This window comes from Tachypleus tridentatus, chromosome 8 (genome assembly GCF_004210375.1).
Source record: "Tachypleus tridentatus isolate NWPU-2018 chromosome 8, ASM421037v1, whole genome shotgun sequence".
NCBI lineage: Eukaryota > Metazoa > Arthropoda > Merostomata > Xiphosura > Limulidae > Tachypleus > Tachypleus tridentatus.
This window is the reverse complement of record NC_134832.1, coordinates 34144194-34152084: the sequence shown is the minus strand read 5'-3', so window position 1 is coordinate 34152084 and position 7891 is coordinate 34144194.

Genomic DNA, 7891 nt, shown 5'->3' with positions numbered 1-7891 from the left:
CAATAATGGTTACATCAACGTACTAAGCTTTTTTCAATAAAAGAACAGTAACGGATAAAGTTGTCTCCTTAAGATCATTGACAAAAACAATAATAATGGTTAACTAAGCATTCTAAACATTGTTCAATAAGACAACGGTAACGGTAAAAGTTATATTAGGAAGATCATTGAGAGAAACAACAATAATGAATAAATTAGCATTCCAAACATTGTTCAATCAAACTACCGTAAAGGATAAAGCTTTGTTCTAAAGGACATTGATAAAAAACAAAATAATGATTAAATAAGCATTCTAAGCGTTGTTCAATGAAAAAATGGTAACGGTTAAATTTGTTTTCTGAAGACCATTGAAAGAAAAAAACAATAATGGTGAAATTAGCATTACTAAGATTTTTCAATGAAACAACAGTCAAGGTTAAAGTTATCTTCTAAATATCATTGAAAGAAACAATAATAAAGATAAAATTAGCATTCTAAACATTCTTCAAGAAAAACCAGTAACGGTTAGAGTTGTATTCTTAAGATCATCGATAGAAGCAACAAGAATGGTTAAATTAGCATTCTAAACCTTGTTCAATAAAACAACGGTAACGGTTAAAATTGTTATCTAAAGATCATTGAGAAAATCAACAATAGTGCTTAAATTACATTCTAAATATTGTTTAGTGAAACAACAGCAATGGTTAAAGATGCATTCCAAAGATAAGTGTAGAAAACTACAGTAATTGTTAAATTAGCATTCTAAACATTGTTCAATGAAAGAATGATAATGGTTGAAGTTGTATCCTAAAGATCATTAAAACAAAAAACAATAAAGATTTAATTAGCATTCTAAACATTGTTTAGTGAAGAAACAGTAACGGTTTACGTTCTAGTCTGAGAGTAATTGAAAGAAACAATAATAATGGTTAAATTAGCATTTCAAACATTATTCAATAAAACAACAGTTACAGTTATAATTGTATTCTAAAAATCATTGAAAGATAATTTAATGATTAAATTTCTATCCTAAAGATTATTGAAAGAAAAACAATAATGGTTAAATTATTATTATAAGTATTCTTCAATGAAACAACAGTAATTGTTACATTTCTATTCTAAAGATCGTAGAAAGAAACAAGAATAATGGTTAAATCAGCATGCTAAGCATTCTTTAATGTAAGAACAGTAACGGTTAAAGTTGTACTCTAAAGATCATTGAACGAAACAACCGTGTTTTCTACGGTTATGTTGTGTTTATTTGACTTGCACTGTTCGAAAACATGTGAAGATTACTTTTTGTGTTCTTTGAATCTGGATTCCATTTTTCTACTTGTTTCTCCAATATAGAAGTCGTGGCAGTTATCACATTGTATTTTATAAACGGTGTTATGTTTGTGTAAGGTCTATAGTATAGACCTTAGTTTTGTACCGATTTTTTGAATAAATTTGGTATTAACTGGAATGTCATATTTTGTTACCAATTTTTGCCAAATGTTGGTTATTTGTTTGCTGATGTCAGGAATATATGGTATGCAGCAGTATATGGTTTCGTGATTTCTTTTAAATCGTGAGATATATTTACTTTTGTTAGTTGATTTTTCTTTTTGTCTAGGCATATGCGTATAATGTTTTCTACGGTTTGTGGAGGAAACTTATTGCTGTTGATGAAGTATTACTGTATTTTATCTAATTCGTAGTTAATTTTATCTGGTGAGCATATTTTTATGGCTATGTTTATTTGGTTTCTTAGTATGTTGAGTTTTTGTTTTGTTTCATGTGTTGATTCCCAAGGAATATATAGTCCAGTACGGGTGTTTTTTCGGTAGATATCTGTTTTAAATTGTGTATCGATTTTTTGAGGTAAGAAATGATATTTGATTGCTTTCTTCCTGTTCACATGTGAAGTTAATATTGGGATGTATAGCGTTAATGTGATTGAAAAAATTAAGTGTGTGTTCTGTAGATGGGAATCCCGCAATCTTGTCGTCTACATATCTGTACCAGTATAGTGGTGGATGTAATGCTGTGTTAATTGCTTGTGTCATAAAAATATTCGTTAGAACTGGTGATACTGGATTGCCCATGCTTAGGCCATTTGTTTCTATATACAGTCATGTGAAAAAATTAGAACACCCTATGAAAGCCTGTGTACGTTTGTAACATTTCTGGATATATAAATATTTAATCTCAATTTCAACAATACTGAGAGATTATAGAAATATAACTAAACAAAAGTGTTTTCTTCAGTTTTAATTGTTTAGTTATATTCCTATAATCTCTCAGTATTGTTAAAATTGAGATTAAATATATATATATATCTAAAAATGTTACAAACGTACACAGGCTTTCATAGGGTGTCCTAACTTTTTCACATGACTGTAATTGTGGTTGTTGAACATGAAGTTTGTCTTCCTCGTGGTGAATTCTATGACGGTTGCTAATTGGTTGTTGGGAATGTCTATTGATGGGTTAGGGTCTCGGATATAGAGTTATAAAGCTTTTTTGTAGGTTTCAGTGGTTGAGACTTCTGTAAAGAGGGATATAACATTAAAACTGGCCATTAAGGCTTTATGATTAAGTTGATTAAGTATAGATTTGAAATTAAAAGAGTCTTTGATGAATGAGCTGGCTGATGTCACATGTTTGTAGAATGACCAAGCGATGTATTTACCAAGATTGTAATTAAACGATTCATATGTGGATATTATTGGTCGTAGTGAACAATCTGGTTTATGAGGTCTGGGGATGCCGTATATTTGTGGTGTGAGTGAGTCGATCTTGCGTAGGTAGGAATAAAGTGTTTTTGAAATTGTGTTTGCATTTTTTCATTTTTAGTAGTATTTTGTTTAGTTGCATTTCGTGTGTCTTTGTTGGATTTGTGTGTATTGGTTTAAATTTTTTTGTGTTTGATAGGACGTTTTTCATTTTTTGGATGTATTCATTCGTGTTCATTATGAAGATTGCTTTTTCTTTATCTGCTTTTAGAATTTTCATGTTTTTGTCTTGTTTTAGGTTTTTAATGGAATTAGATGTCTCTTTTTGTAAGGTTGTTTCTTAGTTTTCTATTTTATGAAATTATGTTGAAGGTTTTGTGAAAAAAGTCTTTGAAAAAATCGTTTAAGATGTTGTGTTTAGGTGTTTCTGAAAATTATACAACAGCCTTCAAACATGTGGTCAGCTATCGGTCAGTTTCCTCTTTCTTTCTTTGTGAACCTGACAATGACCGATGAAGGTCGAAACGTTGTTTGTTCCTCTACATAAAGTTTTCTCTATCCATACCAGCTGTTTTTACATATATATTTTTCTCTACAAGTGGGTTTTCTGATCATCACGGATTATATTTTCGTCACGGCGATTGTACAAGAAGTGTACGTCTTTGTGTTTTCTTTATGTATTTGTAACTATTATGTCTGAACTAACAAACATTACACCACTATTAACAGTACACGCTCACACGATCGTTAAGAAACTAAGAAATTTAAACCAAAGAATTATCAATAGAAGAAATGACATCTATTTCATGCGATAATGGAGAAAGGAACAACTAATCCCTAATTTTGTAAAGGTAAAACTATAAAAAAATTTAATAAATACACAAACATTATCCAAAATTTACAGAAAAAAAAACTACTTAAAGCCATGCTGAACACGAAATACAAAGAACTACATGACTTACAGAAACAAAAAAGAACCCAGACAATCAACTTGTATGCTGCATTAAACCAGAGATTTACGGACTTATACAACGAAACATAAACCAAATCAACACTAGGAATGACAGAGACAAAAAGATCTGCCACAACAAAAAACTGGAAAAACTAAGATGCAAACAACAGGAAAGACATCACGACAAACCGTTGACTAACCACATAATTAATAGATCTGACCGACAATTAAACACAGACGAGATACATCTACTTAGCACTTAGCAAAAGACTCAACTTCGCAATAGCATCTTAGTACATTCCAACCTTAGAGATTAAAACAAGACTTAACATTAAAACAAGGCTAGAAGACCTAGCCAGAAGACTTGTGATACTTTCCACAGAAAACAAAACAAGAAAACAACCGAAAACAACCAACAGAAAGACAACTTCGACAATTCTATTGATATTCAACAGCCAAACTTTTCAGAAAAAATTAAAAATTTACGTTTTCCAGAAACACCTAAAACAGCATCCTAAACGATTTTTTCCAAGAATTTTTGCACAAAACCATCAACATAATTTCACAAAACAAAAAACTTAAAAACAACCTTATAAAAACAGACATTTAAAACCTGAAACAAGACAAAAACATTAAAATTCTGAAAGCAGATAAAGTAAACAGTGTGTGTGTTTACATTCAGCAAAGCCACCTCGGTCTATCTACTGAATCCATTGAGGGGAATCGAACCGCTAGTGTTAGAGTTGTAAATGCGCAGGCTTACCGTTGTACCAGCGGCGTGCTCCTAAAGCATTGTTTTGTCTTGTTTTTGGAATTTCGTGCAAAGCTCCTTGATGGCTATCTGCGATAGCCGTCCATAATTTAGCAGTGTAAGACTAGAGGGAAGGAAGCTAGTCATCACCACCCACCGCTAACTCTTGGGCTACTCTTTTACCAACGAATAGTGGGATTGACCGTCACATTATAACGCCCACACGGCTGAAAGGACGAACATGTGTGATGCGACGGGGATGTGAACCCGCGACCCTGAAATTACGAGTTGCACGCCTCAACCCACCTGGTCATGCCGGACCCCTAAAGAAAACGCTATAGTTATAATGAACATAAATGATCACATCCAAAAAAATGAAGAACATCCTATCACACACAAACAAATTTAAACCAATACACACAAATCCAACAAAGACACAAGAAACGCAACTAAACAAATTACTACTAAAGATGAAAAAGCCAACACCATTTCAAAACACTTTATTCCTTCCTACGCAAGACAGACTCACGCACACCACAAATATACGGCATCCCCAAACCTCATAAACCAAATTGTCCATTACGACTAATATTGTGCACATATGAATCGTTTAATTACAATCTTGGTAAATACATAGCATGGGCATTCTCCAAATATGTAAAAACAGCCAGCTCATTCATCAAAGACTCTTTTAATTTCAAATCTAAAGTTAATCAATTTAATCATAAAGCCTTAATGGCCAGTTTCTATGTCATATCCCTCTTTACAGAAGTCCCAACCGCCGAAGCCTGCAAGATAGCCTTAGAACTCCATATCCTAGACCCTAACCCATCAATAGACATTCCCAGCAACCAATTAGCAACCCTCATAGAATTCACCACGATGAAGACAAACTTCATGTTCAACAACCACAACTATATACAAACAAATGATCTAAGCATGGGCAATCCAGTTTCACCAGTTCTTGTCTATATTTTTATGACACAAGCAATTAACACAGCATTACATCCACCACAATATTGGTACAGATATGTAGATGACACGATTGCGGAATTCCCATTTACAGAACACATACTTAATTGTTTTAAATCGCATTAACTCTGTACAACTCAACATTAACTTCACATGTGAACAGGAAGAAAGCAATCAAATATCATTTCTTAACCTCAAAATTACAAAAACCGATACACAATTTAAAACAGAAATCTATCGAAAAATCACACATACTTGACTATACATTCCTTGGGACTTAACACATGAAACAAAACAAAAACTCAACATACTAAGAAACCAAATAAACATAGCCATAAAATTATGTCCACCAGATAAAATTAACGACGAATTAGATAAAATAAAATAATACTTCATCAACATCAATAAGTTTCCTCCACAAAACGTAGAAAACATTATACGCATATGCCTAGACAAAAAGCAAAATCAATTAACAAAAGTAAATATATCTCACGATTTAAAAAAATTACGAAACCATATACTGCTGCATACCATATATTCTCGACATCAGCAGAAAAATAACCAACATTTGGGAAAAACTAGTAACAAAATATGACATTCCAGTTAATACCAAATTTATTCAAAACACAGGCACAAAACTAAGGTCTATACTATAGACCTTACACAAACACAACATTATTTATAAAATACAATGTAATAACTGCCACGACTTCTATATTAGAGAAACAAGTAGACAAATGGAAACCAGATTCAAAGAACATAGAAAGTCACCTTCACACGTTTTCGAACACTGCAAGTCAAATAAACACAACATAACCATAGAAAACACTCAAATATTAAATAAAGAAACAAACATAAACAAACACAAAATTAAAGACACCTTACTTATACAATAACTCATGACCAAAATAAACCAATACAAAGGAACACCTTTATACCTATATTAATATGTAATCAAACATCTAAGCTCGCCCTCTACATTCCTACACTAAATTACACAACCGCCTTCAAACACGTGGTCAGCTATCGGTCAGCTACCTCTTTTTCTCTTTGTGAACCTGACGATGACCGAAGAAGGTCAAAACGTTGTTCGCTCCTCTACATAACGCTTTCTATCCATACCAGCCATTTTAAATAAACAAGCATTCCAAACATTGTCAATAAAACCTAAGTAACGGTTAAAGTTGTATTCTAGAGATCGTAGAAAGAAACAAGAATAATTGGTAAATTAGCATTCTAAACATTGTTCAACGAAACAACACAAATGTTTAAAGTTCTATTATAAAGATCATTGAAAGAAACAACAATAACAATTAAATTAGCATTCTCTACTTCGTTGAAAGAAACAACAATAATTTTAAATCAGCATGCTAAGCATTCTTTAATGTAAGAACAGTAACGGTTATAGTTTCTCTAGAAGATCATTGAATGAAACAGCTATAATGGTTAAATTAACATAATAAATTTTTTCAAAGAAACAACAGTAATAGTTATATTTCTGTTCTAAAGATTATTGAGAGAAACAAGAATAATGGTTAAATCAGCATGCTAAGCATTCTTTAATGTAAGAACAGTAACGGTTAAAGTTGTACTCTAAAGATCATTGAACGAAACAACAGTAATGGTTAAATAAGCATTTTAAATATTGTTTAATGAAACAACAACAATGGTTAAAGTTGCATCCCAAACATAATGTGAAGAAACTACAGTAATTGTAAAATTATCATTCTAAACATTTTTCAATAAAAGAAAGGTAGCGGTTAAGGTTATATTCTAAAAATCATTGAAAGAAACAACAATAAAAGTTAAATTAGCATTTTAAGCATTGTTCCATGAAACAGCAGTAACGGTTAATGTTGTGTTCTAACGACCATTGAAAGAAACAATAATATTGGTTAAATTAGCATTGCTGTTGTTCAAAGCAACAATCTCATTAGTTGCATTTTATCCTAAAGATGATTAAAAGAAACAACAAAATGAATACATTAGCATTGCAAACATTGTTCAATAAAACGACCATAAAGGATAAAGTTGTGTTCTAAAGAACTTTGAAAGAAACAACAATAATATTTAAATAAGCATTCTAAAAATTTTTCAGAGAAACAACAGTAATAGTTATATTTCTGTTCTAAAGATCATTGAAAGAAACAACGATAATGGTTAAATTAGCATGCCAAGCATTTTAATGTAAAAACAGTAATGCTTAAAGTTGTACTCTAAAGATCATTGAACAAAACAATAGTAATGTTTATATTAGCATTCTAAACATTGGTGAATGAATTAACAGAAACAGTTAAATTTCTACAGAAAAGATATTTGAAAAAACACAATAATTGTTAAGTTAGTATTCTATATGTTGTTCAATGAAACAACGGTAGTGGTTATGTTGTATTCTAAAGACAGTTTAAAGAAACAACAATAGTTAGTTAAATTAGCATTCTAAACATTAATCAATGAAAGAACGGCAACGGTTAAAGTTGAAGTCTAAAGATCACTGAGAAAATCAACAATAGTACCTTT